At 43.1% G+C, this 16,033-nt stretch overlaps 1 long non-coding RNA gene across 1 annotated transcript in view; it reads right to left on the minus strand.

Moving 5' to 3' along the window:
* The window catches only part of LOC126092218 (uncharacterized), a 763,777-nt gene that overhangs the window by 384,345 nt on the left and 363,399 nt on the right, over positions 1 to 16,033 (minus strand). Inside the window, exon 2 of the long non-coding RNA XR_007521312.1 lies at positions 857 to 923. This is a non-coding gene — a long non-coding RNA (uncharacterized LOC126092218). The remainder of the gene's footprint in view (positions 1 to 856; positions 924 to 16,033) is intronic.

Below are 16,033 nucleotides of genomic sequence, written 5' to 3' on the forward strand. Positions count from 1 at the left end.
TTCACTGCACTGTTGTTAGGAACCTACTTACGAGAACAGTTCATAAGTATTTCGGTTCCCGCTTGTATGCCTACATGCGTTAAAGTGGCCACTAGTGGGACACGGATAATGGTGTTGGACGTCGTACGAGCGCGCCCGTCGGTTTAACGACGAAGGCGGTGTGCCACCCCTCCTGGATATGGTTTTTAGGCTGTTCTCCACATCCCACTAGATGACTAGTGGGCTATTAGAGAATTTTCTTAGGTAAAAATGGCGTACACTCACTCTGTAGTGATGGGATGACCACAAGGCTGTTGACCTTAGATGATTAGTCTGCCTACACCCATAATCAGCAAGAGCATTTACTGCAGTACGGTGCATGTCTGTCCTGTTTTAATTTGTACCCTCTATATAGCTATTATAATGACTTAATACCTCATGTTTCTCTAACGAACAGAAATTTGGGAGACTAGTTGCGTGATTAGCACGTAAATATATTTTCTAAAATTTATGATACCCTGTCTCCAAATTATAGTTTTGTAAAACTCACAGCTGTCTCACTTTCAGCGTAATATAAGTGCCAGCGTTTGGATGACAGGGAAGAATTTGACTGATTGCTCCACACTTTTTCATAATTTCTAGTTGTAACCTATTTAAATATCAGTTAGACACATATAAATCCTTATTATATTACAATATTCAGTTATTCAACGGCTGCTCACAAAGGACATAAACCATAACATATAACTATAAGTTAAAAAATTATAACGTAACGATAAAGCCATATAACCATTGATACTAGAAAAACTAACTGTAGAAAGTTCATAAATTTGTAATAAAAGTTTTCAAGGTAAGTATGAAATACATTTCTAAATACCTCAGGGCGTTGCCACCAGCGCTCTTGTAAACACAGACCTGGAAGCGAGCTCACCACATGCTATCACCTGAAACGCACAAATTTAAGTTCATTAGAAAAAAAAATGATCGTCGTCAGCACAATCACAACAATAACTGATTTAAAAACTTTCGAAAAGCTGAGAATGGAATGTATGGCATTTCGTTCCCCAATTGTTGATACCTATGTTACCTTTTATTTTGTCCTTAAGCTGCAGCAAACTAATTACTTACGATGGATTTCCAAAATATTATATGTTTGGAACAAAAATTGTACTGTACTACGATCATGCCCAGTTTCCATTAAAACTGAACGCAAAGGCAAAAAATACTTTCAAGAAACTTAAGTAATCAACATAATAACATTAGAAATAAATGTTTCTTAGATTTTGTTTACAATGAAATACAAACCAGAAATGATAACATGAAAGGCTATTTCTGTAAATTATGTGATATCTCTTATGTGATATCTCTTCAAGGACTCTACTAAATTTGTAAAAGTCAATGTCAAACGGTTCCAGTAATAAGTGTCATTCTAAGACAGTAGAAATACAAATGTGAAAGTGCTTATAGCTTTCCTATCGTCAGCAACTACCATTGCGTGTGCTACAGCGTTAGCAACGTTCTTACATTTCAAGTTTATCGACAGTCGTTCCACATACACGGAAGTGGGCAGAAAGTAGTGGTACCAGAAGTACACTACGACACACACGGTAAGGTCATATGTGGAGCATACATGGAGATCTACATGCAATTATGAAAGTGTATACTTTGATAGCCTGAGGAACATTGGTTGTTTCACTACTCAATTCAGGAATCTGGCACTATGGTGAGGCTTCCTTTTGGAATATAAGTCATACACACTGAAAAGATTTTGTCCATAAATAACTCGAAAATATAAGATAAATTCTGATTAGCAATTTTATGTGGATGACACATATAAATACATCCCGACATAGGTGTATAGTGTGATGTTATATGATACCCGAGCAGTGCTAATAAGTACAGCATGGAGAATTGCTAACGAGTAAAGAAACTGAAAGGGAAACAATTGTGATGTCTTCCTTGTATCATCACGCGTATTGCACTTCTCTAGTTTGAATCTCTTAAACACGTAATGAAGATACTTGTTAATATAACATGTTGCTTTCATTACATAACACCTATGTGAGACCCTCTGGAAATGAAATTGTAGTTCTTATGACTGTTGATATTCAGAATACCTATGCTGCAGGTTTTATCACATTGTTACTGAATTTATTTTCCAGAGACATGTACCGTTCCAGGAGCGAGCATTCAGTTTTACAAAAGTATTTCTGTCAATTTATGTGACAGTAGTCTTGCAGTTAGACTGTGCAAATCTTCCGTGAAACTTTTTTCCTTCTCTGTGCATTTATTAAATACTATTTGCACTCTCGCGGTGCTAGGCGCGCAGTCCGGAACCGTGCGACTGCTACGGTCGCAGGTTCGAATCCTGCCTCGGGCATGGATGTGTGTGCTGTCCTTAGGTTAGTTGGGTTTAAGTAGTTCTAAGTTCTAGGGGACTGATGACCACAGCTTTTAAGTCCCATAGTGCTCAGAGCCATTTGAACTATTGGCACACTGTTGATCTGCTTGATGTAATGAAGGATTTTTGAATGATGGTTTCTTTGAGAAAAAGTGGCTAGTCCAAGTGGATAGGTAATTACGAATATGCACTCATTAATCCTCAGGAATAGCCCGGTTTAGCAATGTCATGCATAAAAGTTACTGACACAACGAAAAATCGTGCCTTAATGACCACTTCAGAAATAGTTCACATCGTGTAGACAAGTTAGATAAATAATGAAAACTATACAGTGGCAATATTTTTTAGCAGCGAACGTCTTGCTGGTAAACACAGCATACCAAATGTGCATAACACGAGCAAAACATCGCTAGTAATGTTACATTAGTTGCCTGAAGCCACAAATTGTAATTGGAAATTTCTTGCGTCACAGTTTCCCTGTATCTCTTAGAAACCAAAAGTCTCGAACGCTTATTGCACATTGATAGAATGTCATTGTGACTTTTTCTTCGCGAGACCGAAGTTAAAGGTAGGAAACTTTCCACGAATGAGTTCCACAAGACGTTACGTCTCTGCACCTGAATCCGTAACGACTTTAAGGGAATTTCACAGATACGTACATTTAACACGCTGAAAAGGAAATTAAACACTGGTTCCACTTAGAAATGCAAAAGACAATCGAGAGGAATTCTGGAACACTGGGCGGCAGGACGGCAGAAATCTCGATTTTGCTGTATTAAGTTAACCGCTGCGTATTCTTAACGTGAAAAGACGGTGTAGGTTTAGTTTGCCATGCTGTAAAGCGGGGCTGCAAGTGAAAAGGGAAGTCGATTCGAGAGCCCGTATTTACGGTGACGTCTACGGCGTTATGAATAAAACATCTCATAACCAGATTTGCAGCGACCGAATACCTGATTGCATGAATTCCCCTCCTGACGAGCTAACCGAAGTGTTTTTATGAATATCTGCGTAATATGGCCGTTCAAACGTGTTACGACAACCAAAACAGATTTGCGGCGAGAAGTAACCCTTTCCTCTCCCAGAGTGACGCAGTTAATTTCCCATGCAGTTCCCCCACGACCAGAGGGCCTGTTTCTGCTTCAGGGTTCTAGAAAATGGTAGTGAATATCAGACTCTGCCTGAAAAGATATTTTATACGAGATGTTTACAAATTAGTTATAGAAAAGTAAACTTTAACTGTCACAAAGATAAATAATTTACATGAATGTGTGATACAGCGCTGAATGCAGTATATCATCAAGTTTTATTCCCTCCTAACACTGTTAGTTCCCGACGTTCCCGCTAGGTGGTATGCGCGAATGAGTTATTCCAACAATCATGGAGTCGCGTATAACCGTGAAACCGTGCGCAGTGTTACTTATGATTTCATGAATCCAAATCCGCTACTCCAGTTCAGAGATAATTCAGGGCTAAATGACGCAAGCACCACCTCGAAGACAAATTGTTATTAATGGGTGCAATCGTTTCACAAAACTAGCTGTGTATCACATAGGACACAGTGTCAGGGCCGACCAGCAGTCTCTGAAGTAGCGAATAAACAAGGTCAGCAGATTCGTAATCTAGGTAAATCAACGAGACATTGCAGCTCAGAATTGAATGTATGGTTACTGTTACAGTGTGGAAGGTATTACGGAAACGCTTGTCACTCAAACCTTACAAGTGGGCACTGTTGCAGGTTCTAAGAGAAAGTGACAAAGAAAAACGAGCTGAATTTTTGTAGAAATGTTTAACAAAATGCAGACTGAAGATGAATTTCTTAATAAAATTGTGCTCAATGACGAAGCCGTCTTCCGTACCTACGTTAGTGCCCGGCATAATGTTCGGGTATAGTGTGGGCACAAGCTACGACACGTAATCGAACATCTACGGGACTAGTCTAAGGTAAAGATTTTTTGCGCTATAATGTGTAGCAAGATTTACAGCCCTGTTATTTATTCCGAGTCAGCTGTAACTGCCATATCGTACCAGAACATGCTTGAACATTATTTTAAGCAAGATGGAGCGCCACTACATTATCATCGTGAACTTATCGCGTCTCTCTGTAGGAATATGCCGACTTGGATTGAACGTGGTGCAACAATATGCTGACCATCACGATCAACTGATTTAACTCCAGTGCACTTTTCTGTGTGTGCTGTAAGTTTAAAGGCAGTGTTTTTTCTCCACTTCCGGGAAACGAGGACGAGCTGTGTTAACGGATAACGCAAGCAGTTCCCATCGTACATTAAGACTAGCACCATAGCATTCGGCAGGAAGTTGGTTAACTACAGACTCGATGCAGCAGTGGAACATTACGCAGCCAGATGCTTGTTCAGAGCCCCAGTACTGCATTTTGTTGTGGTAAAAACTGTTTATCCAGTAGACCATTCAGACAGGCCTCTTAAACACAGCATTATTAAATAGGTCTAAGTTGTAATTCGAACATTAGCTCTAGGGGTCCAGGCTCTCTGTTCTTGCGAGATAGACATAGATACCGGCAGCAGCATGCTGATCTGAATTGAATTTTAAGTTGTTTTTCTTTGGTTGTGTCATTTCATAACTGCAATTAAAGATCTGAAACGTCCAGCATCTTGCCTCTGCCGATACGTAAAACTACATCTTTCTCCTGTTCCGTTAAAGGCGTACTAAGGTCTACTCTGGAACAAACCTCCTAGCAATGTACGTCCGATAAAAGCTCTATTGCGAAGAGCAGATGAATGAATTACCTGTTTCGATCGGCGTAGCTTCTCCCTCGGTATACTTTAGCGTCTTGCCATGTCAAAATGTGAACTAGTATTTCTGTGATTGCTACTATCCCAAATTCCCTCACCATTCCTATACCTGTTCTATTTGTTTCCTCCGCATCTCATCTGGAAACTTTATCTTATTTTTTTTCACTCTTCCTCGAACCTTTCAACCACCTCTCCGGATTCGATTTTGCCACGCATTTTTATTACTGTTATGCGACAGGTCTGTTATATAAGACGAAAATCACTTAAAACGACGTTAATAATATTATTAATTATCATAAGTTTAATTATTTTTATATGTAGTCATGTACTAAGTGTATTCCAACCCCAATTCTATAAAGGTGTATAGTTAGATGTAAAACGTTGTCTGAAGCCCTTAGTCTTGCCAGGTGAATCACATACAGAAATAGATAAACGATTTTTTCGTATCCTTTTATCCTAGCCTAGCTTCCTTTTTAGTATTATGGCCGTCAGCTCAACAATTTAACCTAACATGAGGCAAAATATTGTTAACACCATCTATTAGCAGACTATCTAAGATTTTGAGATAGGGAAAACAAGACTTAACTACTGCAACCAGGTGCAAAATGAATGAGGACTGCAACGAATAATGAATCGTCCTCACTTGTAAGCGTCGATCATAACTCTGCGTTTGAAGACTGCGTCACTGAACAGTGGACATTCTTCTTCTCATTGCTTCACATACATGATATACAGTCAAAAAACCTAATGCAACTAAGCAATTGCTGCATCCATTAATTTAACAGGTACACACTGCATCTAACTTTCAGGATTAAAGCAGTAAATCTTTTTAGCCTGGAGCAACCAAAAATAGTCTGTCCAACTGGGATATAAACCAATGACTGTCTTACGAAAATATTCTTTATAAAACAACTGTGCCGGTCGCACCAGAGACATTCAAAATGATGTTCAAATGGTTCAAATGGATCTAAGCACTATGGGACTCTATGGGGCATCTGAGGTCATCAGTCCCCTAGACGTAGAACTACATAAACCTAACTAACCTAAGGACATCACACACAACCATGCCCGAGGCAGGATTCTAACCGGCGACCTAGCAGCAGCGCGGTTCCGGACTGAAGCGCCTAGAAGCGCTCGGTCACAGCAGCCGGCCAAAATGATGTGGAGACTATCAACGGATTGTAAAAATCGTTGTTTTGAGATATGGCAATTACACACTGAGGTGACAAAAGTCATGGGAGACTTCCTAATATTGATCGGACGTCCTTATGTTCGGCGTAGAGAAGCAGCTCCAAGTAGCACTGACGCAACACGTCGTTGGAAGTCCCCCGCAGAAATACTGAGCCATTCTGCCTCTACAGTCATCCGTAACTGCAGGAGTATTGCCAGTGGATGATTTTGTGCATGAACTGACCTCTCGATTATGTCCCAAAAATGTTCGATGGGATTCATGTCGGCCGATCTGGGTGGCCAATCATTAGTTCGAATTGACCAGAATGTTCTTCAGATCAATAACGAACAATTGTGGCTCGGCGACATGGCGCTTTGTGATCCTTAAAACCTACATCGTTGTTTGGGAACACGAAGTCTCCAAGCAGCCGAACATATCCACTTCCAGCTAGTGATCAGTTCTTTTGTACCAGAGGAAGCAGTCCATTCGATGTAAACACAGCCCACATCACGATGGAGAAACCACCAGCAAGCATAGCGTCTCGTTGACAACCTGTTTCCGAGCCTTCATGCAGTCTGCACAACACTATCCGCTCTTATCAACTCGGGACTCATCTTGCCAGGCCATGGTTTCCCAGTCGTCTAAGATTCAACCGATATGGTCTCGAGCCCAGAAAAGTCGCTTCACGTGATGTCGCGCTGTCAGCAAAGACACTCGCAACGTTCATCTGCCCATTAGCGACACATCTCGCCGCACTGTCCTAACGATTCGTTCGCCGTCCGTTACTCATTGATTTCTGCGGTTGTTTCACGTAGTCTTGCTTGTTTGTTACCACTGGCAACTCTACGCAAACGCCGCTGCTCCTGGTCGTTGAATGACGGCCGTCAGCCACTGCGTTATCCGTGGTGAGATGTAATGCTTGAAATTTGGTATTCTCGGAACACTCATGCCACTGTGCATCTCGGAACACTGAACTCTGTAACTGTTGCCGGAATGGAATGTCCCATGCTTCCAGTACCGGCTACCATTCCGCGTTCAGAGTCTGTTGATCCCGTCGTGCGGCCATAACCACGGTTATTCATTCGACAAATATCTTATACTAGAACTGACATGTGATTACATTTTCACGCAATGTGGGTGCATAAATCGTGGTAAATCAGTACCCAGAACAACCACCTCTGGCCGTAATAACGGCCTTCATCCGCCTGGGCATTGAGTCAAACAGAGGCTGGATGGCGTGTACAGGTACAGCTGCCCATGCAGCTTCAAGATGATACCGTAGTTCAATAAGAGTAGTGACTGGCGTATTGTGACGAGCCAATTGCTCGGCCACCATTGACCAGACGTTTTCAATTGGTAAGAGATCTGGAGGATTTGCTGGCCAGGGCAGCAGTCGAACATTTTCTGTATCCAGAAAGGCCCGTACAGGACCTGCAACATGCGGTCGTGCATTATGAAAGGTGGCTACACTGAGCCACAGCGCCAGAGATCGCGCCAGAGAGTATTGTTCCGCCGCCTCCACTGGCAGTGATTCTTGAGAAGTTGTGGTAGGCGGTTCTTGTGCTGATGTAGTGGAGAGTTGTCGGGAAGCGGTGTGAGTGTTTATTCCATGTTTTATGCAGTTATTTGATGGGAGAGGTAGCAGATGTTATTCTAGTGGAGATATTGTAATAATCAGAGAGCTTTTCGTCAATATATATGAAGGTAACAAATTCCCTGTTTTTTTTCTTTTTGTTATTTCTGTATCTCAAATAATGCATCATTACAGTTTCAGTCAACAAAGCATCTGGCTTGTGTTCTTGTATTAGAGTGTAATTCTGCTTTCCTTACGCAATTATACTATTTCTAATTTTCTTTTATCACGTCAATATAATTGGTATTTAAAAATTCTTGTCTTGTTGAAGAAGAACCGTGCCAGATGTGCGTTGAGTCATACTACCACACACAGAACAGCTACACTTGTGCTTTGTTGGCTTCGTAGATTATATAGTTGCTGGGGACTTAATTAATTGTGTTAACGAAAATTTTCATTTCATTCTTTGTTGTTGTTCCATGCAGTCAGATTGCGTACAAAAACTAGTCAGGGCCAGCCGTTTACGAGACTTGCGTAATCGGACTAACAGCTACTAAAAAATATTTGCATTTTTTTATATAAATTAAGCCCCCATGCAATTATCCTACTGAAATGTAGGGTTTCACAGAGATTGAATGAAGGGTAGAGCCACGGGGCGTAACACATCTGAAATGTAACGTCCACTGTTCAAAGTGCCGTCAATGCGATCAAGAGGTGACCGAGACGTGTAACCAATGGCACCCCATACCATCGCACTGAGTGATACACCAATATGGCGATGACGAATACACGCTCCAATGTGCGTTCACCGCGATGACGCCAAACACGGATGCGACCATCATGATGCTGTAAAGAGAACCTGGAATCATCCGAAAAAAATGACGTTTTGCAATTCGTATACCCTGGTTCGTCGTTGAGTACACCATCCCAGGCGCTCCTGTCTGTGATGCAGCGTCAAGGGAAACCGCAGCCGTGGTTCAAAAATGGCTCTGAGCACTATGGGACTTAACTTCTGAGGTCATCAGTCCCGTAGAACTTAGAACTACTTAAACCTAACTAACCTAAGGACATCACACACATCCATGCCCGAGGCAGGATTCGAACCTGCGACCGTAGCGGTCCCGCGGTTCCAGACTGAAGCGCCTAGAACCGCTCGGCCACTAAGGCCGCAGCCGTGGTCTCCGAGCTGATAGTCCACGCTGCTCCAAAAGGTCGTCGAACTGTTCGTGCAGATGGTTGTTGTCTTGCAAACGTCCCTATCTGTTGACTCAGGGATCGAGAAGTGGCTGCACGATCCGTTACAGCCATGCGGATAAGATGCCTGTCATCTCGACTGCTAGTGATACGAGGCCGTTGGGATACAGCATGGTGTTCCGTATCACCCTCCTGAACCCACCGATTCCATATTCTGCTAATAGTCATTGGATCTCGACCAACACGAACAGCAATGTTGCGGTACGGTAAACCGCAATCGAGATAGGCTACAACCCGACCTTTATCAAAGTCAGAAACGTGATGGTACCCATTTCTCCTCCTTACACGAGGCATCACAACAACGTTTCACCAGGCAACGCTGGTCAACTGCTGTTTGTGTATGAGAAATCGGTTGGAAACTTTCCTCATGTCAGCACGTTGTAGATGTCGCCACCGACGCCAACCTTGTGTGAATGCTCTGAAAAGCTAATCATTTGCATATCACAGCATCTTCTTCCTGTCGGTTAAATTTCGCGTCTGTAGCACGCCCTCTTCGTGGTGTAGCAGTTTGAATGGCCAGTAGTGTATATCTGTGACCACAGGAACCCAAGAAATACTGCGATATCGAACAACGGAGAAGGCGTTTTTGTATTTCGTGCCGCAATTGCAAGTGTACAGAAATAATTTCATTTCTCAACAGGATGGGGCCCCACTGCGCTTCCACAACGATGTTCGTCAGTTTTTGGATAGAGAGCTAATACGAGAATGGATCAGTCGTGCATCAGCTGACACTCTCTAGTTGCTGGCATGGCCCCCACGTTCTCCGGACCTGGCACCGTGTGATTTTTACCTGCGATGTTTCATGAAAGACATTGTTTTTACACCTTCACTTTCCCATAACGTCGTTGGCTTACGAACATATAGTAGAGCAGCTGTGACTGGCATTGATGAGGACACTTTAGAGCGAGATTGGGCTGCACTGGACTACAGACTGGATGTATGCTGTGTGACTAACAGTTCACACATTTGTGAACACGCCTCAAGGAACATCTTTAATTGCATTTTCTGTACATATAATCATATAATACTTCTTCAATTACTGTTCCTATACATACAGTATAATCTAACAGTACGTATGCTCAGTACAAACATAATTTCACGATTACTTGAAAGTGTGTAGATCATTTTGAATAACCCTGTATTTATAGAGCGATGAAGTGGCTTGCATTGGATAGACTAGCTGGGAAGCAGCATCGAACCAGTGTTCAGATCGAGGAGCGAAACAACAACAATAAAATTCTATTACTGTGAAGGCTATAGTCCAAACACTACAACACGACACCTATAGGTGTGGGGGAGAGTGGGAAATGGGCTGAAAGAAGGGGATTGAACTATGATTGCGTAAGACACTGGACGGAGTCAGGCAGTTGGGCAGTAGCCATTCTCAGGCAGTTGCACACTAGCCATTACCGCATGCTATGTGTACTCCAAATTTTTGTGTTATGTTTTTGAAATGAGTGAAGAAATTGATCCTGTATTCCCACGGGAATCAAGTATGACTCTCACGTCACCCAGAAAGGATAGGCGATTTCTGTCACAATATGATTGTTCTGATTTCGCACCTCTCCTTCCCTGCGATTATCTAAGTTCTCGTTTGTTTACGATTGTGGCTGACTGGCATGTTAAGCGTCTGCACTGTACCTTTAAGTTATGTGATCGAATATACCCATTCAAATGACTCACTGTCATAATATAAAAGAAAATGCGTGGTTACTAAATCGCAATAAATGTTAAAATGATGTCAAATAAATTCAGTATTTTATTTGAATGACTATCTCATCTGAGAAGCGTTTACATGTGTTATATTACATCATTGTTTCTGAATTCAACTGAAATATAATGAACACTCAGTCGACTGGACTAATAGCACTGAAGTAAGATTAGAAGTAAAAGAGTCTATGCATCGTTTATTTAAGACCCGAAAAATTATCATTCTTTTCTTCGTAGTCCAATGTACAAAACTCATTTGAAAAAAAACCTGTTAATACGGATTGTATGGTAGTATCTGTCACTATACTGTCAAGATTTGATATCCTGAATTTATTTATTGTTTGTAGATCTTATCGGAAGCTATTGGGGTAACAGGTTCATTTGGCAGAATATTATCCTCCCAATTCAAAGTACCCTGCCACTCTAGAATCGGTACTCACCGTAGAACATCACACACAGCTCGATAAAGGTTGAAATAATGAAGAACTGTGTGCAGTGATTGTACCGACAGCAAAGCACGCCCGACCGCCGCCTGCATAAAACGTTGTACGTGTCTGGTTCCTATTCACGCTGCGTTAACTTCTTCTAGCTTGAGCAAGGAGTGAATGACGTGCACCACAGGACTAGTTACGTTTACACACAGGTCATTTCCTTTGAGGTCACATCCTCTTTCATGGGGATCCATACGATTTCACCTTTCGTCTAAACACTCAAGCTGTCGTTCTACAGTATATATCCATCACACTGCGTAGAGTGAAATTATTATCTATTGAAACTCTTACTATTTTAACTAATGAACTTTATTAATGAATTCCTGGAGTTCAATCGTTGCACACCCACCCACAGATAATTGACGGTAACTGTCTTACCATGTGCACACACATCGATCCGTAAAGTTACTGTACGAGACCAGTCTGCAGAACAAAAAATTTTTTAAATTTGATTTTATCCATATTTTGCAGCTGTAAACGTGACTGTTAGCGTTACAGATCTAGGACCCAGGCACAAAACATGCTAATCTATTCACAAACAGTGTAACAATTAAGTAACAACTGTATTCTCCAGAAAAATGAATGAGGACACTTCCTAGTCCATAACATTAAAGCAAATAACCAACAATTCAACTTTAGTCGAGCGTAGGAAGTATCATGCCAACGTTGTCCTTCATGCCAACGTTGTCCTTCATGCCAACGGTGTCCTGTCTAGTACGTAGCAAATGTTCGCAGAAATTTTAAATCCCAGTTCTACGAACATACACTCCTGGAAATGGAAAAAAGAACACATTGACACCGGTGTGTCAGACCCACCATACTTGCTCCGGACACTGCGAGAGGGCTGTACAAGCAATGATCACACGCACGGCACAGCGGACACACCAGGAACCGCGGTGTTGGCCGTCGAATGGCGCTAGCTGCGCAGCATTTGTGCACCGCCGCCGTCAGTGTCAGCCAGTTTGCCGTGGCATACGGAGCTCCATCGCAGTCTTTAACACTGGTAGCATGCCGCGACAGCGTGGACGTGAACCGTATGTGCAGTTGACGGACTTTGAGCGAGGGCGAATAGTGGGCATGCGGGAGGCCAGGTGGACGTACCGCCGAATTGCTCAACACGTGGGGCGTGAGGTCTCCACAGTACCTCGATGTTGTCGCCAGTGGTCGGCGGAAGGTGCACGTGCCCATCGACCTGGGACCGGACCGCAGCGACGCACGGATGCACGCCAAGACCGTAGGATCCTACGCAGTGCCGTAGGGGACCGCACCGCCACTTCCCAGCAAATTAGGGACACTGTTGCTCCTGGGGTATCGGCGAGGACCATTCGCAACCGTCTCCATGAAGCTGGGCTACGGTCCCGCACACCGTTAGGCGGTCTTCAGCTCACGCCCCAACATCATGCAGCCCGCCTCCAGTGGTGTCGCGACAGGCGTGAATGGAGGGACGAATGGAGACGTGTCGTCTTCAGCGATGAGAGTCGCTTCTGCCTTGGTGCCAATGATGGTCGTATGCGTGTTTGGCGCCGTGCAGGTGAGCGCCACAATCAGGACTGCATACGACCGAGGCACACAGGGCCAACACCCGGCATCAAGGTGTGGGGAGCGATCTCATACACTGGCCGTACACCACTGGTGATCGTCGAGGGGACACTGAATAGTGCACGGTACATCCAAACCGTCATCGAACCCATCGTTCTACCATTCCTAGACCGGCAAGGGAACTTGCTGTTCCAACAGGACAATGCACGTCCGCATGTATCCCGTGCCACCCAACGTGCTCTAGAAGGTGTAAGTCAACTACCCTGGCCAGCAAGATCTCCGGATCTGTCCCCCATTGAGCATGTTTGGGACTGGATGAAGCGTCGTCTCACGCGGTCTGCACGTCCAGCACGAACGCTGGTCCAACTGAGGCGCCAGGTGGAAATGGCATGGCAAGCCGTTCCACAGGACTACATCCAGCATCTCTACGATCGTCTCCATGGGAGAATAGCAGCCTGCATTGCTACGAAAGGTGGATATACACTGTACTAGTGCCGACATTGTGCATGCTCTGTTGCCTGTGTCTATGTGCCTGTGGTTCTGTCAGTGTGATCATGTGATGTATCTGACCCCAGGAATGTGTCAATAAAGTTTCCCCTTCCTGGGACAATGAATTCACGGTGTTCTTATTTCAATTTCCAGGAGTGTATAAATGCTTTCATACTCCGTCACTTTGAAAAATCAGTTATTGCACAGCATATGCTAGAAACCAAAAATGTTATCAACAGAATATAGAAAATTTGGTATGCTTCACAATGAAAGCAATAATAATATCCGAAACCTGCTAGAATAATTGGAAATGTACCTCTGCCACATCGAAAAGCCTGAATCTGTGTTAAATGAATTGACATACTTCGTTAGCAATTTTAAATATGTATATTAAATTTTTCCTGGCATATGTTAACCATTTAAAACTTAGTTCTCTGACAGTGCGTGATAAATAATATCTTTGATCACCGAGCGATGTGGCGCAGTGGTTAGCACACTGGATTCGCATTCGGGAGGACGACGGTTCAAACCAGCGTCCGGCCATAGTGATTTAGGTTTATTGTGATTTCCCTAAATCACTTCAGGCAAGTGCCGGGATGGTTCCATTGAAAGGACGCGTCGACTTCCTTCCCCATCCTTCCCTAATCCGATGGGACCAATGACCTCTCTGTTTCGTCCCCTCCCCCAAATCTCCCAACCATCTTCGATCACATCAGGTTAAACTAAATCTGTGAAGTATTTTTGAAATATGTAAAGAAAATCTGCGGCTTGAGTGACATGACGTGAGACGACAGAATAAATAAACGAAGCATAATGACCTAAAAAGTTTAAAAATGGTCTTCGTTGTTTGTTCGGTAAGTTTTCACTGTGTTTTCCACTGTTTTTCGCATATTGTAAGCACTCGATTCACGAAATATGAAACCTAAGATTTAACTTGCTCATAACAAAAAAAAAGACATTTCACCTCCTCGAGAGCGAATGTAAATTATGTATTAGACCATTTGCAACAGAAGGAGAAGCCACAGGGTCCGAATGCGTCGTGTAATTTAATAAAACACGAAAAAAATTTACTGAAAGCGTTTTATTCAGAAACTTGTTTGCTACAATGCAGATTGGAACACTCATGCATCCTACAGAGGAAGTAAGTCTGCATTAAATTCTGGGGGATCTGGCACAAGCCACTCACCACCTCTCCGGCAAGCTATCTCTCCTGGTGTGCTCTCTCTCTCTCTCCTCACTATCTGCTACTCTCTACATTCTGCGTCGGAAGATAATCGCGGCAGGCAGTGATTTATGGAACGCCCCGCCGGCCTCAGTGGCAGCTGTTGGACTCCTACAGTGGCGCCGCCGGTGGCAGCTGGCAGAACCCGTTCAACACTATCTCTGACAAAACAAGCGAATGCGTCCCATCGTTGACCTACCTCCAGATTGCCGCATCACTTCCTGCTCTCCTCCTCACGCCCTGCAGCCACCAACAAGGCTCTCTCTCGTTGCTGTCTGCAGCACATTTTGTAATAACTCACAGTGCTCCATTCTCTACAGATAAAGGCTTATTTTATACCCCAATGGCATTTATGAACCTCTTCTTTTAAGTATTCAAAGAGAGAGCTGTCTGTATATACAAGATGTGATCAAAAGTTACCCGAATTTTTTTAATTTTACGGGCGCTATACCGATATATCCGACTTTCACTTTTTGTGGTGGGGCACGCGCTCCTGATGTATGTTTGCATTTTCAGCTGTTTTAAATATTTCGTTTACTGTTATCAGTCGAAAGAGTTGTGCATGTTTTGGAGCGCTCGTCGAATTTATTTTCGAAAATGATGGATCAAGGAATTTCCATTAAATTTTGCTTTAAAAACGTAATAAAGCGCAGGACCGCATTCTAAATGTTGGCTGTGGCTTTTGGCGAATCTGCTCTGGGTATGAAAACAGGTTTTGCGTGGCGTGAAGTGTTTGAAGGAGGGTCGAGAAGACGTTGAGGACGGCCATGGACGCCCTAGCGCATCAATTACGGAGGAAAATGTGGAAGAAATAAAGAAAATGGTCCTGTAGAATCGGCGAATCGCAAACAGAGAGGTTGTTGATGATGACAGTATGTGCTTTTTCCGAAAGTTTTGGGCTTGAAACGTGTAACAGCGAAGTTTGTTCCCAGACTGTTGAATTTGAATCAAAAACGACGTCGCGTCCACGTCTCTCAGAAGTTGCTGAATGAAGTCGGCCAAACGATTCAGAACTCCGAAGAAGGTTATAAAAAGTGGCAAAACATGAATATTATATCAAAAATAACTCCCAGTCGTCCCAATGGAAACGGCCTGAAGAGCTAGGACAGAAAAAAAGTCGACTAGTTCGGTCAGACGTGAAGGTTCTCCTCAATGTCTCCTTCGATTACAGTGGGATAGTCAATAACGAGTTTCTGCCTTATGGTCGTACGATTAGTAAGAAATACTACCTGGAAACTATGCGCCGCTTGCGAGAAACAGTCTGAAGTAAACGACCAGCGTTGTATTAAAACCACTCGTGTAAATTGCATCACAATAATGCTGACACTCGCACTTCAATTCTTGTTCGTGTTTTTTTGGCAAAAAACAAAACCGTTACATTGCCTCAGCCACCTTTGGCTTTGCAGCCTAACATTTACACAAAGAGTCACTGA

Source organism: Schistocerca cancellata, chromosome 7 (genome assembly GCF_023864275.1).
Source record: "Schistocerca cancellata isolate TAMUIC-IGC-003103 chromosome 7, iqSchCanc2.1, whole genome shotgun sequence".
NCBI lineage: Eukaryota > Metazoa > Arthropoda > Insecta > Orthoptera > Acrididae > Schistocerca > Schistocerca cancellata.